This window comes from Triturus cristatus, chromosome 6 (genome assembly GCF_964204655.1).
Source record: "Triturus cristatus chromosome 6, aTriCri1.1, whole genome shotgun sequence".
Taxonomy (NCBI): domain Eukaryota; kingdom Metazoa; phylum Chordata; class Amphibia; order Caudata; family Salamandridae; genus Triturus; species Triturus cristatus.
In genome coordinates this window covers 380,577,300-380,599,383 of record NC_140589.1, presented here as the reverse complement: position 1 = coordinate 380,599,383, position 22,084 = coordinate 380,577,300, and positions in this window count along the sequence as shown.

The window sequence follows — 22,084 nt, the reverse complement described above, 5'->3', positions numbered from 1 at the left end:
TTCACCCCTCTTCAGCCAGGATAGCTTGATTCCAGTGGCATGGAGAGCGCGGGACTCACGTCTGAGCATACCCGTCCCACTCGGGGTGACAAATGCAAAAACAAGTTGATGGACAGAATGCAGAACAATGTCATACATTCACCCCAGTACAGAGATCTGGGCCTAAATCCATCATTTTTTTTGCTCACCATGCCATTCCAGTTTTGACCCAGCCATATGCAAATCAGTCTTGACCCTGTGCCTCATGGGAACAGTCCAGCCCGAACTGCCAAGCCAGGTCCTCCCTGGACTGGAAAAAAGCATCCTAGGACCAGTTTCGGGGTTTCACAACATCATTTAGGGCATGGATGGCATTCGATTGAATGGCAAAATGTTTTTTTTTTGTTATTTCACTTTTTTTCATGTATGGTTGTTGTGTAATTTGCAAACCTTTTTTTAGCCCTGTGGATGTGGCCTTGTTGCATTAAAGCTGTGTTGTTTAGCATGCCTCCTTTGTCTGCCCAGTGTGTGAGTGTGTTTTTAATAGTGAGCCAGTATTTGCCTTGGCTGAGCCTCCCCGTGTGGCCAGGGGCCATTTTGTAAAGTCTGTGTCCATCAGTATAGGCCTGCTTGAGTTCATTTTTTTCCAGGCCCCCTGCTTATTGTGAGTGACCATGTGGCTGGTGGCCATTTTGTGGTGGTAGTTAGTGTGCTTTTGCCATAGGCCTGCATGTCTTCTTTCATTTGTTCCTCTTGGCTTATTGCTTCTTGTTGTTGCCTGCCTGGCTATGTGGCTGGCAGCCATTTTGTGAAGGCAGCCAGTGTGTTTTTGCCATAGGCCTGCGTTGTCTGTCTTCCCTTTCTTGTTGTTATGGCCTTCCTGGTCATGTGGCTTGTGGCCATTTTGTGAAGAGGCAGTCAGTGTGCTTCTGCATTAGGCCTGCAAGCCTTCTTTGTGGTGGCCATGCCTTCTTGCTGGTTGTTGTTTTGCATGCAATTTTTTCTTCTTTTATCCAGCAAAAAATGTAGCACAGTTCACTAAATTTTCTACTAATTTTGCATTATTATTGATTTGAATGATTGATTCACTATGTGACCAATGGGTTTTCCAACCAATAGGCCCAGAGCTACTCATGGGTGCATGAAACAACTGTTTCTGTGGCGTCTGTTGAATTTAAACATCATTTAGAGCATGGATGGCATTGGATTGAAATACAAAATGTGTTTTTTTCATGTGAGTTAAATAAATGCCTTCGTTAGATGTGTGTGGCTTTACTTGCACACCTTTTTTGCCCTTTGGATTTTCGTTTTTGGCATTGTTGCATTAAAGCTGTATTGTTTAGCATGATTCCTTTGTCTGGCCAGAGTGTGAGTGTTTTTGTAATAGTGTGTCGGCAAGCATTTGCCTTGGCTGAGGCTCCCCATGTGGTCAGGGACCATTTTGTAGTCTGTGTCCATATAGGCCCGCTTGAGTTCCTTGTTTTCCATGCCTCCTGCTTGTGGTTGTTGTGAGTGACCATGTGGCTGGTGGCCATTTTTTGGTGGTAGTTAGTGTTCTTTTGCCATAGGCCTGCATGTCTTTCCTTTGTTCCTCTGACTTATTGCTTCCTTCCATGTTCAGCTGCAGCTCCCTAATACATTTATATTTTTGCTCTTCTTCTTTCCTATCCTTCCTGAGTGTATTGTACACTACAGTACACCAACATTCTTGCTTCTTTGCTTTTAGGTGCACAAAAGAGGAGGAGAAAACATCACCCATTGTACTGCCAGAGATCTTTTCTGTGACGTGTAACCACAGACATCTCTTCAACTTGTGATGGCCCAAAGAAAGGTACCAGGTTCAGTACCAAGGAAGTTGTCAGTGAGAAGAAGACACTGCCACTTACCAAGACCGGTATGTCACCCAAGACCATTATTGGGAAACCAAAAATTGCGCCTGCTGCAGCGGTGTCCAGGGAGCAGGTTGGGAGCAGCACCCCTGCATCAGTGGATACACCCCACCAACCTAGGCCCAAGCCCATGTCTGTCGCAGAGGTAGCCAGTCTAATCACGAGTCCAACGCCGACGAGCAGTGATGTTGAAATGTACTTGTCTTTATTGCAAAGTAGTTCCCAATCAATGCAGGGAACTGAGATAAGTGGGCAACAACAGCCGCAACCATCCCCAATAGTAGTTGTTCGTCACGAAGTAGGGGCAGTTCAGGAGATCGAGCTTTCTGCAGAGGAAGAAGAGCAAGCCACTCTTTCAGAAGATCCATTGTCTTCCAGATCCCCAGCAAGGAAAAGGAGAGTTAGTCCATCAACTTGTTCTGAAAGCCCCCCTTCTGATGATCTAGACGCCACTTGGATCCCACTACCTCAGTCTGAGAGTGAGACACGCCACTAGACAAGGCTTGGGAAAAGGAAGGTTTCAGAAAGCCTTAGAATTATGGAGGTAGATGTAGAAGAGAAGGATGATGAGGCAGTCATCATGGACATTACTTCCGCCCCAGTGGAGACTGACATTACCCCATCCCAAATTGCTGTGAGGGATCTGGCACGGATACCACCAACACAGATCATACCACCAACACCACCTCCAGCTTCCATAATTCGCTGGCAGCCACGTACATCCACTACAAGTACCACCTCAGTGATAGGTACTGCAGAGAGGTAAACTTCACGCCCACCTACCAGTTCATCCGGCATTGCAAGCGGCACCAGCAGCAGTGCCAGAAGGTGGACCTCCCCAGTTTAGGACTTCTTTCCGGTTAGCATGAAGGAGGTGAACATTGCTATATGCAATATATGGGGGTTTTCTTGAATTTGTAACAGCCATCTGCCCAAAATGGAAGGTTCCCAGACGGTCCTATTGCGCCAGAGCTTCTGTTCCAACACTACATCATGACGTGCTGGAATTGCTTGGACAAGCTTTGCTGCAGAGTGCTGCTCACACTATCCACCTGACAACAGGCATGTGGACCAGCTGCAGCGTGACTGATTACATGTGCATCCCTGTACACTGAATCTCTTTTGTTGGGGTTAGAGAAAATATATCTGCAGCAGGTGTTGTTGACACGGCTGAGATTTTTAATGCCACTCGGAAACATGCAACTGTAGCCATGTTCGCCAGGGAGAAATCTCATGCTGCAAACATTTTGGAAGACTTTGACAGCAAGGTCTTTGAATGGCTGCGCCCAAGAGAGCTTAACATTGGTTTTGTTGCCATGGACAATAGCAATAACATAGTTAGGGCCATGTACGATGGAGGCTATTTCAGGGTCCTGTGTTAGGCACACTGCATTAACATCATTGTAAAGACCGTCTGAAAAAAGAAAACCAAGTCAGCAACTTACTGACCACCAGTAGAAGAATCTGCACACATTTCAGCCATTATTTTAAAGCCCGGAAGCAGCTGAGGATAGTTCAATGTGAGCATAAAGTGCCAGTTAGAGCACTCATCCAGGAAGTGCCAGTACGTTGGAACTCAACTTATTACATGCTTGAACGTCTGTTTGAGCAGTACAGACCAAGTAATGAATATATCATGCAAAGAGGGGATGCTACTGTGAAAGGCATGAACATTGAGATGGACCAATGGGGCCTAGTTAAATGCCTGACATAGATGCTACTTCCTTTTGAGCTCTTCACACGTGAAGTCAGTGAGGAGGATTGTACTATGGGCCAAGCTATCACATTGTTGCACATGCTACAGGAACAGCGGAAGGGGACGTCTGCAATGTACGCATGTGTGGAGGAGAAAAAGAAGCATATGAGTTGTTGGAGAGCTTAACCCTTCGCTTATCTGAAAATACAAGGGTGCAAAGAGGCATTGTGTCATCCAACCATTACATTTCATTACAGTACTGAACACTGACACATTGATTCCTTTTTCAGAAGTGGATGTTGCCAAGTACAAAACTTGGATAGTTGTGAAAGCCAGTCACTTAGAAAAAGAACGGTTGGGAATTAGAGGCCCGCTACTCCAGCCCACAACAAGTACTGCAGGGCAGCCGGCGTCAAGTTCAGCTTCAGAGCCTGAGGGCAGTGCAGTTGGCTCACAGCTGTCGAAACCACCAACAAGACCAAGAACAACAGCAACAACAGGAGCATCAACCCCACCAAAATCGGCACATGAATGGTTTCTACAGTAAGGGCTTGTTAGGTCCAGTGCTGTGGCAAAAGTAAAAGAGGCCGAGCAAAGCGGAGCACCCCTGAGCATTGAGCGGATGGTCCAGGCCTATCTGGATTACCCAACAGAGGTCTACATTGATCAAATCCCATTGGTGTATTGGTATGGGAAAAGGCGCCAGTGCTGCTGGTGCCGTTCTGACAGTGAGAAGGACCAGTCTCTCACCCCAAAACATGGACAGGTAAACGAAGATCAAAATGAATCAGCACTTTATACCACCGGATTACACCATACCTGAAGTAGCACAGCAGGTAGATGATGACGGCAACTTAGGTCATGAAAGTATGTTAGATGACTACTTCTGGGTGAACCACCAGTTTGAGGATGAGCTCTACTTCCCTGACAACTAGGCTTTTGACTTGTTACTTTCTTTCTTGCTTATTTACTTTTATTATTTTTGTGTGTATCTGTATTTCTAGTTCGAATCACAACAAATCCATTACCACCGTCTTACTCTTTTGCCAAATTGGAGTTGCAACTGTGTGCAGTCAGTGAATAAGTAAGTCCACTCTCCGAGTCCTGCTCCAGTCCAAGCCAGACATTGGATGGAGAATAGTACAAGAAATGTATGCCTGCCTCGTCGAGACTCGAGTCCCTCCAGAGAACCTGAATAGTAATTATAGCTACCCTCCTTTCCGAGCTGAGAGGGACAGCCCCTTAAGAACAGGTAAATGATGGCATGCATTTGATGCTAACTCTGAGTATTTGGTATTTGTGTTGATGTTGTGCATGAAGTGTACTAGTATAGTCTACACACAAAAAAGTGACTCAAGTCAATTTTTCTCTTCTCGTTGTTTAATGACAAAAATGTACTACTGCAGGCCGATCTATTGCATTTTTGATTCTGGAATGTGGACTCACTCGGTACACTACAGAGTTGGACACCATGATGACCATATTATTCTTGCAGTCAGCCAGTAGGATCGGAGATGATTGCTAGAATAACTCAGGGCACTTCATGAAGTGGCCTTAAAGGTAAACAAGTCAACAACAACCACATCAGACCTACATGTCTTTGTAGTGGTGGAGGCGAGTGTAGTGCTATGACTGACACGGTACATTGATTTAGTTACTTAATTTTGAAAATGATATATTGCTGTATATGTGTGCACTGCTCACTGCTATCTGGCTCAAAATCTGAGCTAAGTGGAGGTTGGGTGGGTGCCGCGGGCCTGCTTCTGTCCTGTTATTGTTGTTGTAGGTTAATGCTGGAAACAGTAGTAGACATGATTTAGCCATGCTGCCTCTGAAAGTGTTCTTATTGCACTCCTCCTTAATTTATGCATTTTAACTTTACTTTTCTCCTTGATTTTTTAATATCCTTTTTGTTTTTCCATCTACACTTAGAGGCCAGCCTTTACCCTGTGCTATACTGGGAAAAACAACTCACACTTACCTTACCAGGCAGGCAGTGGCACCCAAGATTGACGGACGGAGCGTCCATGGAAGGGAGGACCAAGAGGAATGCCAAGATGCAACTCCCAATTTGACCATAACATAGTAACTTACAGTATTGTCTTCTTTGATTTCATTGGATTCAGTTTTTTCTCTTCAATCATTTTACACCTGTCTGTGTTGTTGTTATTATGTTTGCTTATATATTTGACCCCTACAGCTATTTTTTAATTTTCTTTGCTAGCTTTAAAAGGAAGCCCGGTACAACAGAACATACAATGTATGTAATTTGGGTCTCTCAGGGGGCAGACAGGCAAGGCAATTGCATAATAATAATAATTAATAATATACTGCTGCCCTGCACTACTAGTCTAGTACTACTCATCATTAACCACCAAGTCATCATCATGCATGCATTTCCTTTTCTTTTTCTCCCTTAACAGATTTATGATGGTCGTCTGCCAAGATTTTGTGTTGTCCATGTGTAGTGTTTGTCTTTGTCAAACCTTTCCCTCAAATACCCCTTCCCAACCATTCATCAAACCCTACCCCTCTTCCCCCGAGCTGTGTGATTGATATTGAGGTGTGACTAAATTAAATTAATTTACCACAATAATTGATCACACACTTGCTGGGGCGGATGTGGTGCAAGCAACACTAACTCAAGGCAGGGCGAGGATCTTCTTCTGCTTGCCCACCCATGCTCACTATGTGCAAGTACATTTTTTTCCCAGAGGAACAAAATCCATCATAATTTATTGCCGGCAGCGATTCATCATCCTTAGCACTAAAGGTTACGCTTGTCCACTTCATAGGTTATCCCCACCACCATTATGTTTTATTTTATTTTAGCATTGCTTATCATCATCATGGTTTCTTGTTTGGCAGTCTTCTTGTGTTCTGTACTTCTACTACTCCTTCCTGAATCTCCCTTCTCCCTCAGGCGACTGACTGTCTCATTTTCTTTTTTTGCAAATGCTACTGCCAGTGTCAACTACTGCTACCACCACCACCACCATGGCATCTTGGGAAACCAAACCATCATCACCATGCAGCCATCGCTTTGCCTAAGTTTAAATAAACATCAATCACAGGTAAGAGAAGGAGTTTGGGGAGGCATAAATATTAATATGGAAATTAATTTATTAATTCACACACCCTTCCGAGTCCAGTTGCAGACTGCCTAGACTAGGAGGAGAGACTGACAGTACTAGTAGGACAAGTCACTCACAAGTGAGGGGACCGCATCTATCTGTTGATGTGTTACACTAGCAGCAGATTATTTAAATCAAAAAAGGAAACCGTGTGAAGTAAAGAGTAACTCCCCCACAAAATATTTACATCGTATGTAAACATTAAGTGTAAATAATGCATTCCTCTAATAAAATAAACTAATGTAAACACCTGGCCCACCCCTCTCCCTAACCCCAACCAATGTCCAAAGATAAAGAAAGAGTCCAAAGTCCGCTCCATTATCCATAATATATAATAAATATAAACCCCAACTGTTCCCCAATGCCCAATTCCCACCCACCAAAAAAAAAGATTTAAAAAGGGGCAAGGCGACGGAGTTCTAGTGGTGGGTTTGCTTGTTACCCTCTAGGAACTTTATCTGCTCCTCTAGGCGTGCCACCCGGAGGAGCATGCATCGCTTGAATGCTTTACAGTTGCATCCACAGGGGGGAGCAGCAGTGTTGAATGAAGCACGGCTTGCGGCTGCCAGACCGCGGCGCCGTACCGCTGGGGGGGCCTGACTGGGGACCGGGGCATTGGAGGAGGCTGCAGCTGCTGCCGCCTCCTCTGCCAGAACCACCAGCCACCGATATTCTTTGCAAGTGGCTTTCAGTGTCGGGCCATGGCTGCCAACTCCTTCCTGTATGGTTGTACTTTTGGTTGGGAAGGAGTAGCTATATCAAGGAGTGGCTATATCAAGTAGCTATATCAAGAAATTAATTCTACATAGTAGCACTAGCAAGCACAGTACATAACATTTGTGATATCTTCCCACTTCCTCGGCCTCTAACATTTGTGGGAGTTTCAGGCATTACTACTACTAGGCACTATGGAGTAGACAAGTCTTCTTCTCTCTCTTGTTTTGCTAAATTAACATTGTTGTAGGCATGCCAGCTTAGCCAGCTTGCACCCTAGACAAACATACTTGTGTCGCAAACTCACATTATTTTTATTTACTTCTGTCTGCAGGTGGGGAAGCTGTAGTCTTCAACTACACAATTATCTTATTTTTCTATTATGGCCATACTCTGTTACATCAATGGCAACTGCTAAATTTCACTTTCACCCTGACTACTACAACAAGGCAGATGATATCTGACTCAAATGATCATTGATTATATATTGGACGACATGAGGTACTTTTGATTGATTGTGTAACCATGCAGCTAATAGGCCACCCATGGCAGGCTGACATAGTCGAAAATAAATGACATAGGTAGGGAGTAGGCCTCCAAGTTGGAGGGAGACGCTTGATAACATACATACACAATTTATATACTGTGCTTGCAAACTACTGTGAATCAAGGGAGTACTCTGAAAATACAACCTTGAATCAAAAACCTTGCCAAAAAACAGTCCTGTCTATTCTCTTACCAGCAATTTTTCCATTTATCAATCATTGAATTGCTCTTCTAGCAATATATTTTTTAAATTCTAATCTTCTATTCTCCTTGGCTTTGCTACTCTGGCGTGGTTTATTTTTCTTTTACATTCTCTTCAAAGACTCTTCATCCAGTGACAGTCTCCACCTATGCTATGATGATTGAATACCGTCCAGGCATCCATCCATTCAAAGTAAGCATGTCTATGATTCTTCTTAATCTCTCAACAAACCTTAGTTTCACCAACAACATATCTATGTTCTTTTTTTAAACCACCACCAATACGTCCTTCCTTGCTTGCCTTTGAGTTTGACCCATGAAACCCCCTGGAGGATTCTTCTTATCACCCATACAGTTTTACCCACCCAGGCAGCCATCTTTTCTTTCACCTTCCACCCATCCTTCAACCACCCATGCATCCAATTCCTATCAGCCACCCTTGTAGCGAGTGTGTAACTATTGTCAATAAGTAAGGAATATAAGTATAACTTACTACCACCCGCCAGTGCTGCTGGCTCACCCACCCCTGCGGCAGCTGACCCATCCACTTCTCCCTCCTGGCTAGAATCGCCTGCCCCGCCGCTGGCCCCGACACTGGTGGTAGGGCACCTAGAAAAAACATTACACATTTTTTAGATGGTGTATACGCCTCCCCCTATTTATTCTTTTTCACTAGCAAGATTGAAAATAGTTAATACAATACATACATGCACCACATACATCACTAGTACAAATTGGGTACGTAGAGTAGACAGTAGTAGTGTGTCCTATCCATCAAAAATAGTAAAATATCTGGTTGGGCATCTGGTTGGGCATTTTGTTGGTGGCAATTGTCGAAAAGCCTCTCAAGATTAAGCAGAGGACAACCCAAAGGACTGGACTCTGTGGCTGGAGCTATTGGTGAATCTGAGTTTTAAAACTTTTTAAAAATAAAGAGTGGCCACCTGGGCAAGCTACAGACAGATTAATAGTAGTAGTACAGAGTCAGAGGAAGTTAGAGGCAGGGATAACAAGAATTTAGAAACACATAGATCGAAGAATATTTGGTAAAAAATTGAATTAGGAAGCGGTAATCATAGTTCGGAAAAAATAAGGTGCAGTAAAAGTTAGGGAAATATAATTATTAATATTGACAACAGGAGGACTTACTGGGTCCAGCAGTGAAGCCCTTGGTAGAGGAGAGGTCCAGGCCCTGGGGGCATCTCCAGCTCCCGCCTCAGACACCGTCGTCTTCTTGTCCCTGGGTGTTGATCATGTAAGATATAATAAAGAAACAAACAAACATTGATGATTGGTGTGAAACAAATAAAATATTTAAAAAACAAGAATTGCAATAAAATTGACCTATCTATTCTGATCGACTAGTAGTATTGCGGACCATCTCGTTATTATTTGTTAATCCAGTGTTCCATTCTGATTCCAGAATCCTAAACTTAAGTACCACCTGACCCAGCCCACCTATTCCAAAGACATTGGAAATGAATTGCCAAAAATATATTTGCTTCTTCTAAGTTTCAATCTCATTGAAATCATCAATGAATCAACTCCCTTTGATGGGCCTATTGTTAACTAAGTCTGCATTTCCATTTATTTTAGTACTCAAAAATGCATAAATGGATGCATGCATAGATTTTCATGCACCAAATTGTTGGTTGGTTGCTGCTGATATGCTGATGCCTTAGTTGCTATATTACTCACTCACTAACAAACTACAAAAGGTTCTACCAAGGACTGGAGTCAGCACTCAGCAGCACGTGACAGAGTAGGCATCACGTGGACCGCTTAAAAATTACTAAGTAATACTAAGTAACTAAACTACCTATCAATCCACCACTATCTTAGTGACAGGAGGACAAAGGAAAGGACTGGAGTCTCTCTAGCATTACTTAACTTAAGTTCTCCAAACTCTCTTACATAATCAGCCCAAACGAGCGCAAAGTTGCAAACAAATAAGATTAGTAGTGCTGAGCACCTCTCCGTCTAGTGACTAGAAGAATAACTCTCACATAAGATTTTTGAAAGTAACTGACTTGCATGTAAGCAGCAGCATTCTTGCTATTTGGGAAAAAAAAAATATTCGCAATAACACAGAACAGATCACAAAATACTACTATAATTAGCTACTCACCAAGCCCCATGACCTCAACACCTAGCAGGTCCAGCAGGTCCTGCTCCCTGTCCAAGATGTCTGACCACCAGTGAGTCAGCTGGTTATGGGTGCGCCGGACCCCAGAGCTGGGGAACACTGCTCGGCGTACCCTCGCCCACCGGCATTGACACTCCCGGGTAGCATAGCCTGCAGCCTGTTGCCAAGGTGAAGGGGAGGTGGCGCTGTACAAAAACAACGAGGGCGGCCACCTCCACCTCAGTGAAAAGGGCCCAGGGCTGCACCCCTTTAAGGCGCTATCTGCTGCAAGAAGGGTGGCACTTGGGTGCAGGCGCCTTCCTATTCCCCTTACTACTACTAGAGGTAGCCTTAGCCATGGTTCTAGGTGGGGGGGGCGGAAAAGAAAATGTAGGAGAAATAAATAAAGTCAGGAGAAAAAGAAGGAAAGTATAAAAGCAAGTAATATAAAACAGTAGAAAAAAGTCAAAAAACGCAGTAAAAGTAGAAGTAAAACAGAAAATGTACACTTAGGGAGAGAGAGGGATAGATAATAAATAGAAAAGATCATAAAAACAGTGTAAAAAACAAAGGATTGAAATTATTAGAGAGGGATAAAAAACAGGCCCCAGAACCATGCAAAGACTAGGAAAACAAGATGGCCGCGCCCATTGGCGACCGCGTGGTGACGTTTGGTGATATTTCCCCTAAACACGCAATCTGCGTTGCTGAAAGTCCAACACATTTTGCGAGCATGCGCAAGCATACGCGAGCATGCGGAACAAGCAACTCTGCATGCTCACGTAACTCCACATAACGTTGCAAATTTTCTTTGATGCTTTGCGTAGACTTGCATAGTGCTGCTACACAAACTCCGCCCAGGGTTATTAAAAATCCCACCCTAATCCTTGGAATTTGAGAGGGGAGGATGTACATTGAATCTACACCTCCCACACCACAGGGTGCGGCAGCATCGTTGTGAGGTCAGTATTTCCTTTCTACCGATTGGCGATGCAATTGTTTTTAATGAGACCCACTTTAGAAATAATGCAGCGTGTCCTCCTTAAGGTTACCCTACTATTTATCGTACTTCTTACTGTCCTGATGAAGACCCACATGCTAGGATTCAAGTCACCTCGTGCAACAGTCAAATGAAATGTAGACACTTTTAAACTACCAAGCCTGGACTGATTATCGGTACCTATGATGGGTGGTTGATCTAGCCATACACCACCCAGTTCTGAATAAGTAGAAATAAGAAACTGTACAAAATGCTCAGACAGGCTATTTGGCCTTGGTTGAACTGGATCCCCTCATTGCCATAGCTATTGAACTAGGATTACTATGAATATTATTCTCCTCTTTACTTCGCTTCCTTATCATTGTGCACTTGAGCACTACTTGAAACACCTCTCTCTTCTCTCTTTTTGGAGCAACCGTTTTACAATAAATTTGATGTTTCTTCTGCTAATGCATTATTAGTGATTTCTTTTTTATATATAAAATGTAACTTGAGTGTTTGACTCGATATTGAGTGTGATTCATTTATTGTGTTTTTTAGTTTTTTGTTGCTCACCTACAGGGTAACAACATGTTGCACCTTCCTTTGCTGCGTACCGGTAGCACCATACTGTTTTACGTACTACACTCTCTTTTTATAAGCACTCACTTTCAGCTTGGGACAAATGCTTTGGATTGGGTCTTTATTGGCCGATATAATCTGCTACTGCTGTCTAAACGTGAATAAGGAAATTCTGTCATCATAGAGCAGAATGTTCTTATATCTTTATAGTTCGCTCTAGCAGGCTTGGATCTAATGACAAAAACATCTTTCTTTTGCTTCCGAGGGTGGCCGCAGCTTCAGAAGGAGCAGGTTGCCAGGCTGCGCACTGTAATCTGAAGCATGAGATATGTAGGTTCCTTTGTAATCCTGCCTCTTCTGTTTTACAGAATTGAGCTGTGTTTGGATGTGCTACAATATCTCAGATGTCCTGAAAGAATACTTCTTCTCAGTACCTCTGGAAAACTGTTTTGATCTGCAGAGGCTGCAGGTCGCCACCTTTGTGGACACTATCTTTATACCTGGTGGGATGGTAAAAAACTATCACACAATGGATCTGTAGAAGCAGAACCACAATATTCTTACCTGTCAAATTCCTCAATTGTCTTGCAGTACAAGAAATAGCATCTTCTAAAACTCTCTACCTCATACACAAGACGCAACATGGCTGCACAACAAACTACCTTTCAAAATGTTTTATTTCCTCTCCAATAGACTAGAGAACCTTGATCTGCAAACAGGGGCTTATTGTCTTATTGTTCAGGTATAGGACATATTGTGGCTGATTCCTCCACTTTCAGGGCTCTTCTCTTTGAAATATCCTGCCCCATCACCTAAGACCGGAAAATGGGTACCTTAGATTAAGCAAATCCTTAAAAACTCACAACTTCTCAATGGTATTGGTTAATCTTTCTTTCCCCGTGATTGCCTACATCAGTTGTATCATGTCTCCTGCTTGGTAAGGTGTCAATATTGGCTCTTTACTCAAGCTCTCAGGACACTTCTCCATCAAGGCTTTATCACCTATTGAGGGTCACATTTAAAGACAGCCTTTCTCTGGCACAATCCATCTCTGCAGGGCTGTTGGTTTCTTCCGCACTGAATTTGCTTAAAAAAAATAACTTTGTATATGTGACTAATACGACACACCCAATTTTGAAAGAAGTGTACGCGTTTTTGTGTGTGTGTGTTTGTGTGTAAAAGTGCCACAACTTCATTTTGTAATATAACTAGTTTAAGAAATCGGGTTAATTGTTGAGTGGGGTGACAGCTTCTAAAGCAGAAACTACAATCCTTTTCAAGGTGAGGCACAAGCAGATCACAAAGTAACCTGTGGTAGCTTGCCACAGAGCAGTCAGGCTTAACTCAGAGGTAATGTGTAAAGTTATTTATGCAGCAGTAATGAAGTGAAAACACACAACAATCCCATACCAATTACGAAAAATAAAACAAATGTTAATAAATAAAAATGAGACGATAAAACATCCAATCAGTAGACCCGGAGATAGCGGAGTTTAAATATTTAAGTGAAAATAGCACCAAACAACACAAAGCTCCAACAGTGGATATCTGGTCGCGCTAGACCGGGACAAATTCACAAGTCAGGCTGACCGCGATGGAGCACAGGCCGACTTCATGGACCCAGTTTGTCCCGCTGAATAAGAGTACCATTATATCCTGGTTGCGAAGTGTTTGGGAGTCCCACGTTTAGGATGCGTCGTGCAGCCGAGGCGATGTGAGGTCCAGGTCAGAGATGAGTCTCAAAGCGTTGGTTCTGAGGAGTTGCAAAGCTGCGATGCAAGGTTCTGCATTGTCAAGGAACATGTTGATGAGGGGCTTGCGATGCAAATTCCTGCGACGAGGATGCTTCATGCACCAGGTGGTTCCAAAAAAGCTGCCGGGTTGTGATGAAGAGTCCTCATGTCGTCAAGGCTGCATGTCAATGAGAGTGTTGAGATGTAAGGGCCTGCATTGAGGGGGTGTCATGCAGCAGCAATTCTGAGAAGGCTGCGGGCTCTGAGGGTGATGCGAAGACCTTGCACCAGGATAGTCCATGCAGCAGAGACAATGTGCCGGTTCTACTCAGGGTTGTGCCACACAGGAGAGGAGATGCGTCAGTTCTGTTGGATTCAGATATGGACTGGCAAAGCACCTTCAGGCCCATTTCCCAGGGCTGGGGTGGCACCACTTGGCAGGCTAGGACTCACAGAGGACAGATTACAGGTGCTGGGGTCAGGCTTCTTGGAAACATGTTATGTTCCTAAGGCTTCTGATTAGGAGACCAGCCAACTAGTCCTTGGAGTCACTCTGAGGTCCTGGGGTTAGAGATATAGGTCTAGTCCTTCTCACCCAGGCAAGGGGTCAGCAGGTCAGCAAAGCAGGCCAACAGTCCTTCAGAGCAGCACAGCAGCTCTTCCTCCTGGCAAAGTTCACTGGTCTAGAAGTGTACTGAAGAGTTGGGGTCTGAGATCCAATATTTATACCTGGTGCACACTGTGAAGTGGATGAAGCATATAGAGGTTTCCACCTCCCTGAGGTGTCAGACATCCCCTTCCTCCCTGTCCTGGCCCCAGCTTTTCTGGGATCACACAAGACTAGTGATAACCCCTTTGTAAGAGTGCTCAGGCAAAGCCTTTGTGATGTGAAAGCGTGTTACCTAACAGCTTCTCCCCCTCGTTAATTCAGAGCGGTCCATCCTGTCAACAACTATCTTTCCTTTGTCTCACTGTCTGAGAGAAATACACAAAGTCCAACTGCCTGCTATACCTAGTAATGTAAACAAGCATTTGCAATGCAATAGGTCTCGCCTTTGGGAGATTTTGAGCTATTGGCATTGTAAATGACAATGCCTTCTAATTATGTTTTTCAAAAAACCTTCAATAATAAAAGGAATTGTCATTTATAATACAAACAGGTATAATTTTTGAAAATGTGAGACCTATTGCATTGGAAATATCCTAGACGGAATCTATGTAAAAAAAGATATTTTAAACCCGTGCGTGTTTGGGGGGGGATGGAGGAAGTGGTAAGGGGCAGGGAGTTAGCACAAACCGCATGGACAGAGGGGGTAAAAGAGGCAGAGCTAAGAGACAGCAAAACTCAGATGGGTGTTTGAGATGGTAAGAACGAGGGGGTAAGAGAGAGTAGAGAAAGAGGGAGAGGAGGAAAGAAAGGTGGGAGGTAAAAGTGACAGAAAAAAGGAGGAAGGCGAGAAAGATTAGGAAAAACACAAAAGACCACAAGTATCTAGGAGAGACAGCTGAGACAGGGAACGGGCGTTGGAGCATGGGCTAAAGGAGACATTAGCGAGTGGAGGCAGAAGGGGTAGGAGAAAGGGAGAGGTGAGAAGAATAAGAGACAGGGGCAGAGACCGGGGAGCTCGAGGGGCAGCAGGGAGAGGAAGGGGAGAGAACATATGTCACTCACAAGGGAATGGGGGTCAGATGTGTGAGCCTTTCTGTTGTGTGCAGGGAGTTTAGATGTATATAATCAGATATCCTGTAAGCTGCTGGAAAGCAGAGTCCGTGGCAGTGAACGGATCAGGCCAAGATGTGCATCAATGACAACAGTAGAGGGCAGGAGATAAAGTGATGTATGTGAGGTACACAAGTACATGCGCGAAGAGAAAGGGCAGAAGAGAAAGAAATGACGTCACAATACAGAGAAGAGACCCTGCAAGGGCAGCAGCTTAATTAAACAAGTGCTTGTGTTTTCAGCTGATCCTAGTTTGTTTGCAAGCGACTAAAGAGGATCAGCTGAAAACACAAGCGTTTGCAAAGTACACTAGGATCGGATGAAAAGACACATGGTTGTTTAAAAACTGCTTTCTACCCAAATCTGGTTCAATATGCCCACTGACTTGCTGCTTTCCTTACCTGCGTCCTTGGGAGTTCACCGTTCCTGCCTCTGCCTCTGCCTCGTCCATAGCCTGCATGCGAGGAGGGAAGCTCATGGGTCCTGCCTCTGCCTCGTCCATAGCCTGCATGCGAGGGGGGAAGCTCATGGGTCCTGCCTCTGCCTCGTCCATAGCCTGCCTGCGTGGGGGGAAGCTCATGGGTCCTGCCTCTGCCTCGTCCATGGCCTGCCTGCGATGGGGGAAGCTCACGGCTCACGGGTCCTGCCTCTGCCTCGTCCATGGCCTGCCTGCAAGGGGGGAAGTTCGCGGGTTCTGCCTCTGCCTGCAACTGGCTCAGAGTGGAAGAAGGTGGCTCTTGGGCAGCAGCGGAGCACTGACTAAACCCAAAGGAGAGGCAGCGCCATGTGTGCTGGAGAGGAGGGGGACGGAGTAGTGGAGGGTGAGGGTTGGCACTATACAACAAGTATTTCTTAGTGGATTGAACGTGTGTTCTGTGTGTACTCACGTGCCTTCTATCTGTGTGCCCTGTGTTTGTATGGATGTAGGGCTGTGTTTTACGTATAACTGTGTGTATACACAAAGAATGCAGGGGAGGGGCGCCATGTCTCCTGCTTAAGGTTGCCCAAAGGCGGCGGTGGCGAGGTGTGTGCGCGCGCGTTAGGCAGCCGCGGATGCAGTGAGGGGGGTCGGCAGCGGTGGGGTGTGTGTGCACGAGTGTGTCTGTGTGTGCATCTGCGCAAGCGCGTCGCAGAAGCGCGTCCACAGACCCTGATCGCTGCACGTGCCCTGGTCTGTCTCCCTTGGGAGCAAACACGGCAACAATAAGTCTCATTGGTGGCAGCGCAATAAACACTAGTATAGGGTAGGGAGCCTGAAGTCCTGTCACCTACATAGACGAGGTGCGCTAAGCAAAAATAAAGCTCTACAACTGCCTGCAGCACACGCCGAGCACCCACTAAGCACGACATTTAAGATCTACCCACCAAGGCTTCAAGGGTACGCCACCCAGATACCTCCCATCCCAGGACAAAATCTGTGCATTTCAATGATTATATGGCCCCAACCAATTGCACTGAAGTTATTATTTGCCTTGACACGGCCCATCAAAGGAGCACTGCTCTCGACAATACCGCGATCCATAAAAACTGTAAAGATCGTTGGGCCCGAGTCCAAGGGCTCACTGGCCCGCTGCGGTGTAACACCTAATCTCTAATGTGTTCTGTCGCGCCGTCGCCGCACCCACCTGAGTCACGGAGATTTGCCAATCTGGGATCCTCGGAGCGAGGGAGACCCGCAGCACCTCCACCGCCTGTCAAAACAAACACAGAACAGGCAGCTGCGTCACTTCCGCCTTCAAAGGTGTGCCCTGACACCAGGCCGGTGTCTAACGTATAAAAAGCAAAGAAGGACTGTAGATAGATAATTCGAAGGAAATAAACAAAACACTACATTGCTTTCTATTTTTTTGTTTTTAAAAAAAGGCTGTCCCAAAAAACACAAGATGAATTTGAGATTATAAGTTTTTTTAAAGTTTCACTTACGCAGCTTTCTATAGCCCGTGCTCGGCCGAGGGGTAAATAGTGCGTTTATCGAAAGAAGAACAAGTTAACCCCTTCGGTGCCACGCCCTTTCCCCCTCCTGTGCCGGGCGTTGCACTAGTGGGTGGGGTTCATGACGAGATAGTCTCGTCATGGGCACAGCGCAACCGTGCTCCATGACGAGACTATCTCGTCATGGGCACTGAAGAGGTTAAACACAACCAGTTGTTATTTACATAGGATTGAAACAACCGACGTCAAGTGAATGGAAACAAAACAGGTAACTAACGAGAGAACAAGCGCCCCACAATGCTAAATAATAGCACATCCCTGGAAAGGACCTATAATTAACTCAGCAGGTCTTCCGGAGAGGAGCACTCCAATAGAATGAACGCGCAAAAGCTGGTCATATGAAGATCGTTCACAGACCACAATCGCTGCGCGTGCCCTGGTCTGTCTCCCTTGGGAGCAAACACGGCAACAATAAGTCTCGTTGGCGGCAGCGCTTCGCGCTGCAACGCCAGCGAGACTAAAAAAGGATCAGGCTGCAGGTACCCAAAGGTTAGGAAAAGAAAATGGCAACTAAAAGTAGCATTTTCAGAACTGTGACTAAAAATCTGACTTTACCATTAAAGAGGGCTTTTAATTTACATGTTTTTAGACACCATATTTGACCTGTCTACTTGCTCCAAATTGGAAGTTACAGCTTATTAAATGTAATAAGGTAGCTTTGATGTTATCGTATGGGAGAGGTGGGCCTTGCAGTGGCGAAAAACAAATGTAAGCTTTCATTACCACCAGGACATGTAAAGCTTAGAAGGACATGTCCTACCTTTTAATTACAATGCACCCTGCCCTCTGGACTGTTCAGGGCCTACCATAGAGGTGACTTCTATGTATACAAAATGAAGGTTTGGGCCTGGCAAAAGGTTTATTTTGCCAGGTCAAAATGACAGTTTAAACACACAGGCTGAAATGGCAGGCCTGAGACATGTTTTAAAGGGCTACTGAAGTGGGTGGCCCAACCAGTGCTGCAGGCCCACTAGTAGCATCTAATTTACAGGTCCCGTGTACATGTGGTACACTTTACTAGGCACTTACAAAGTAAATTAATTAGGCGAATTTGGTTTAAGTCAAATCTATCATGTTTTAAGGAGAGAGCATAGCACTTTAGCACTGGTTAGCAGTGGAAAGTGCACAGAGTCCTAAGGCCAGAAATAATGAAGTCAGCAAAACAGGAGGGTGGAAGACTAAAAGTTAGAGGAGAACCATGCCAGAGATGACAGGTCTAGCCCCCAGCCAGTTTCAGCACTGGGACTTTGATTCTGCTTACGTCCGCCTCTTATATATACCCTCCGCTGAAGTGCATTGAGACCAGTTTATTTCGTTAGAGGCCAATGTAAAATATATTTTTGAGGTGTATTCTTTTTTAATTTGACATTAAATATATTGTACAAAAATAGGATGTTCTCAGTCTTCAAATCCTACCTTAAACAACCTGGGATGAATAGGAGATTTTGATTTATTTGCACACACCTCTTGCCAACTGCAATTAGCATAAGTTGATTGAGTTTTTTCTTGAAACATCTACATTGTGACATGTTTTGCATTTAGGCTTGATGAACCTAATTAACCTCAACATGTAATTAATTCTTGATTACAATCAAATTATGTTTCTAAAACAATCATGAATTCTACAATTAAAGCCTTTGATTCAATAACACTCCTCTTCCGTAATTACAGGAATACATTATGTGTGTCATAAGATGTATTCACGTGTAAATTACCTCTATGCTTTAGTTGCAAATCCCCAAGGATGGAGGTATCCACTTGTTCCCTGCTTCTTGACCCGGACATACACGTCCTTCCTATGTGCACAGAACTGTTGTCCCTCAGGAAGGAGCCACGTTGTATTCCTCTTTTGCGCGACCTTTGCGTCTCTTGTGTGCTCCGAGAAATTTCCTCCAATATTGATAGTAGCAGAGGAGACACTGTCATTTATTGCTTGGCCTCATTGCATCATCTGCCAACTAATTTTCTAATCAGAGCCAACGCCAGAGGTGTTTATGAAGCATGAGTCATCTAACATTCCATGATTCACTACTTCATCATTTATGTTGCAAGGTGAAAAAGGCATTTCCTCATTTTAAAAAAATGCTGTATTACACAAAATGAGAACTGTGAAAAGACTTATTCAGTACTGTATGAGCACAACTGTATGCACCACACTGGACAACCAAATCATTTTAAATAGAATGCGTAAAGATGTGCTAAAAACGTGGACTGTAATTTTAAATTGTTTCAAATCATGCCAGGAAAGAACCAAGATTAACCAGTGGGAATAGCAATTAGAAGAAACAATGTCTGGAAATCATTTCATTTATTTATTGTTACTGTAATTTGAATTGTTATTAACAAGTAATATCTACAATAGTTTTTGCACATGTTCTTCTGCTCAATATATCAGAGGTGGCTCTTCCTAAATGGCCGAATGAGCATCACCCTGCCTGCTGCAAGCCAAACTGAAATATACTGAACAATAAAAAACATTCATCCCCAGTCTCAAAGATCTAAATGTAATCGATAATGTTTTCACTCACCTCGCCACCCCTGTTTGGACTCAGCCATATGCAAAACAGTTTTGACTCTGCTTCTCATGGGAACAGTCCAGCCTGAACTTCCAGGTCAAGTCCTCCCTGGACCAGAAACAAGCATCCGAGGACTAGTTTTGGGGTGTCACTCCCTCATCACGCAGGCTAGCTTTATTAAAGTGGTGCAGTGAGCACAGGACCCACGGTTGGGCATACCCTCCCCACTTAGGGCAACAAAATCAAAAAGAACAAATCATGGACGAAATGCTGAACAATGCAAACATTCATCCCCAGTCCCAAAGATCTGTGTTTAATCAACATCGGGTGTGGGCCAGCAAGTGCGTTGCCACAAATATGGTGAGTTTTGGGGGAATTGCGCTGCACCATATTTTAATGTTGCTAGCTGCCACTGGAATATATTTATTTTTAGAGTTATTACAAAACTCTTTACGCCACTAACAATTCTTCAGAGTGCTTCATCCATACAGAGAAAGCAGCACTGAAGACAGCCACATCTGACAGACCTGATGGTGGATCAGATTTCTCCTAATGGTCAAAAGACCTCTGGTGCAAATTCTGGAAGAACTTTAGAGCCTGATTTAAATCCTGGAGGATGGCCCGTTATTCCGCCTGGGCAATGGAGTACATTACTCAATCGCCCTGACAGAGGGACGGTCCACCAGATTTATGCATGCCCACTGAGCTTGCGGTCATTTCTAAAGCATTGCCAGGAACCACCGTCGCAGCATCCTGTCAATGCATTTTGTTGTTTGGTGCAGGGTTCCAGCAAATTAACGGAGCCCTGCACCAAACGATTTTCTTTTTTCCTTTTCAGAAAGAAAATTCAAAAACTAAATATTTATTACAGAATTAAAAACAAAATGCTTTCCTCGCCATGCGAGTCCTCTCCCATGGAGAGGGTAATTGCTCCTTACCGCCAGGGCTTTCCTAGCAGGGACGAACAGTGAAAACTGACCTCTGATTCCACCCATCTATGTTAGGTGGGCAGAAGTACAGGTCTGCCTTCAGCAGCCCTCATTCCACAGGGCCATTGGAGGTGTTTAATCGTGGCACAGATAAAGTAGTCTCCACCACAATTAAACCTATGGTCCGCATGCAGGTAAATCGGGCGGGAGGACAATTGTATTGACAATATGTATACTCCAGCGACGTTGTGACCTAAAATACTTACAGATAATACACAAATTAGCCAGAAATACATGCCACAAACAAGAATCAATTTGATCACTGTTATACTCCGACTAGCCAAAGCGAATCCATTGTTCTCAAGGCTGATTACTAATTTCAAAACCTGTGCACCTCCTGAGGATCCCTGGATGGGAGCCCTGACTCAGACTGTCCCCACAGTGCCCGACTCGCTCTGCAGGTCAGAATGTTCTTTGTTTTTCTTATGAAAATGTTTTCCTTCTTCTATTTGTTAATAGCCCAGGACTTACCGTGCTAGAACATATGTACACTATTTCTCATTTGTTCCTCGGCCCTATTGAGCATTATATTTGAACTTCTTTCCATTTGTAGCAAACATTTTGTTAAGTTGCAGCCTGAATGGGTATTACAAGGTTAATGATAATCCCTGCTTATAATTCATTCTTGGAATGAAAATGCAATAAAGAATTATTACAAAACAACCCTTTGTACTAAAACGTATTTCCAATCCGTGAGGGGCATGCAACCTGCAATGGTTGATTAATGTTTCTGGATTTGCCCAAATAGCCTGAACACAACATTCCATAATAGAAGCTTCAGGCTACCAAGATGCTGCTTTCTTCTCATTGAACAGGGATGTATGGAACTTGGAAGATAATGACCAGATTTCTCATATGCCATGACAATAAATTCATTTATCCAACTACTCGAAGTGGGCATGGAAGACTTGCATCCACTTTTTGGTGTTCCAAATGAACAAACAAAAAATAATCACATTTTCCGAACTGACGTGTTCTCTGCAAATACATTTCCAGAGCCCAGGCTGCATCCGATTTTCTCAACTGAACATATTGATCTGAAACAGGTCCAGGACACAGAACAATTTCCCGCTCCTTTTGAAATGCAGAATTCACATTTGAAGCAAAGCCTGGGCCTAATTTCAGACATTTTTCAAGACGGAGGATAGCACATCAATGCACCCAACTCACCTCTATATCTTGCCATAGTTCTAGCTATCAAGAAAACTGTAATCTAAAGGATCATAAGAAGGTTGTTGCAATGCTGTAATTGGGCCATAGGGTGGTAATAAAGATTCTGAAGAGGCCAC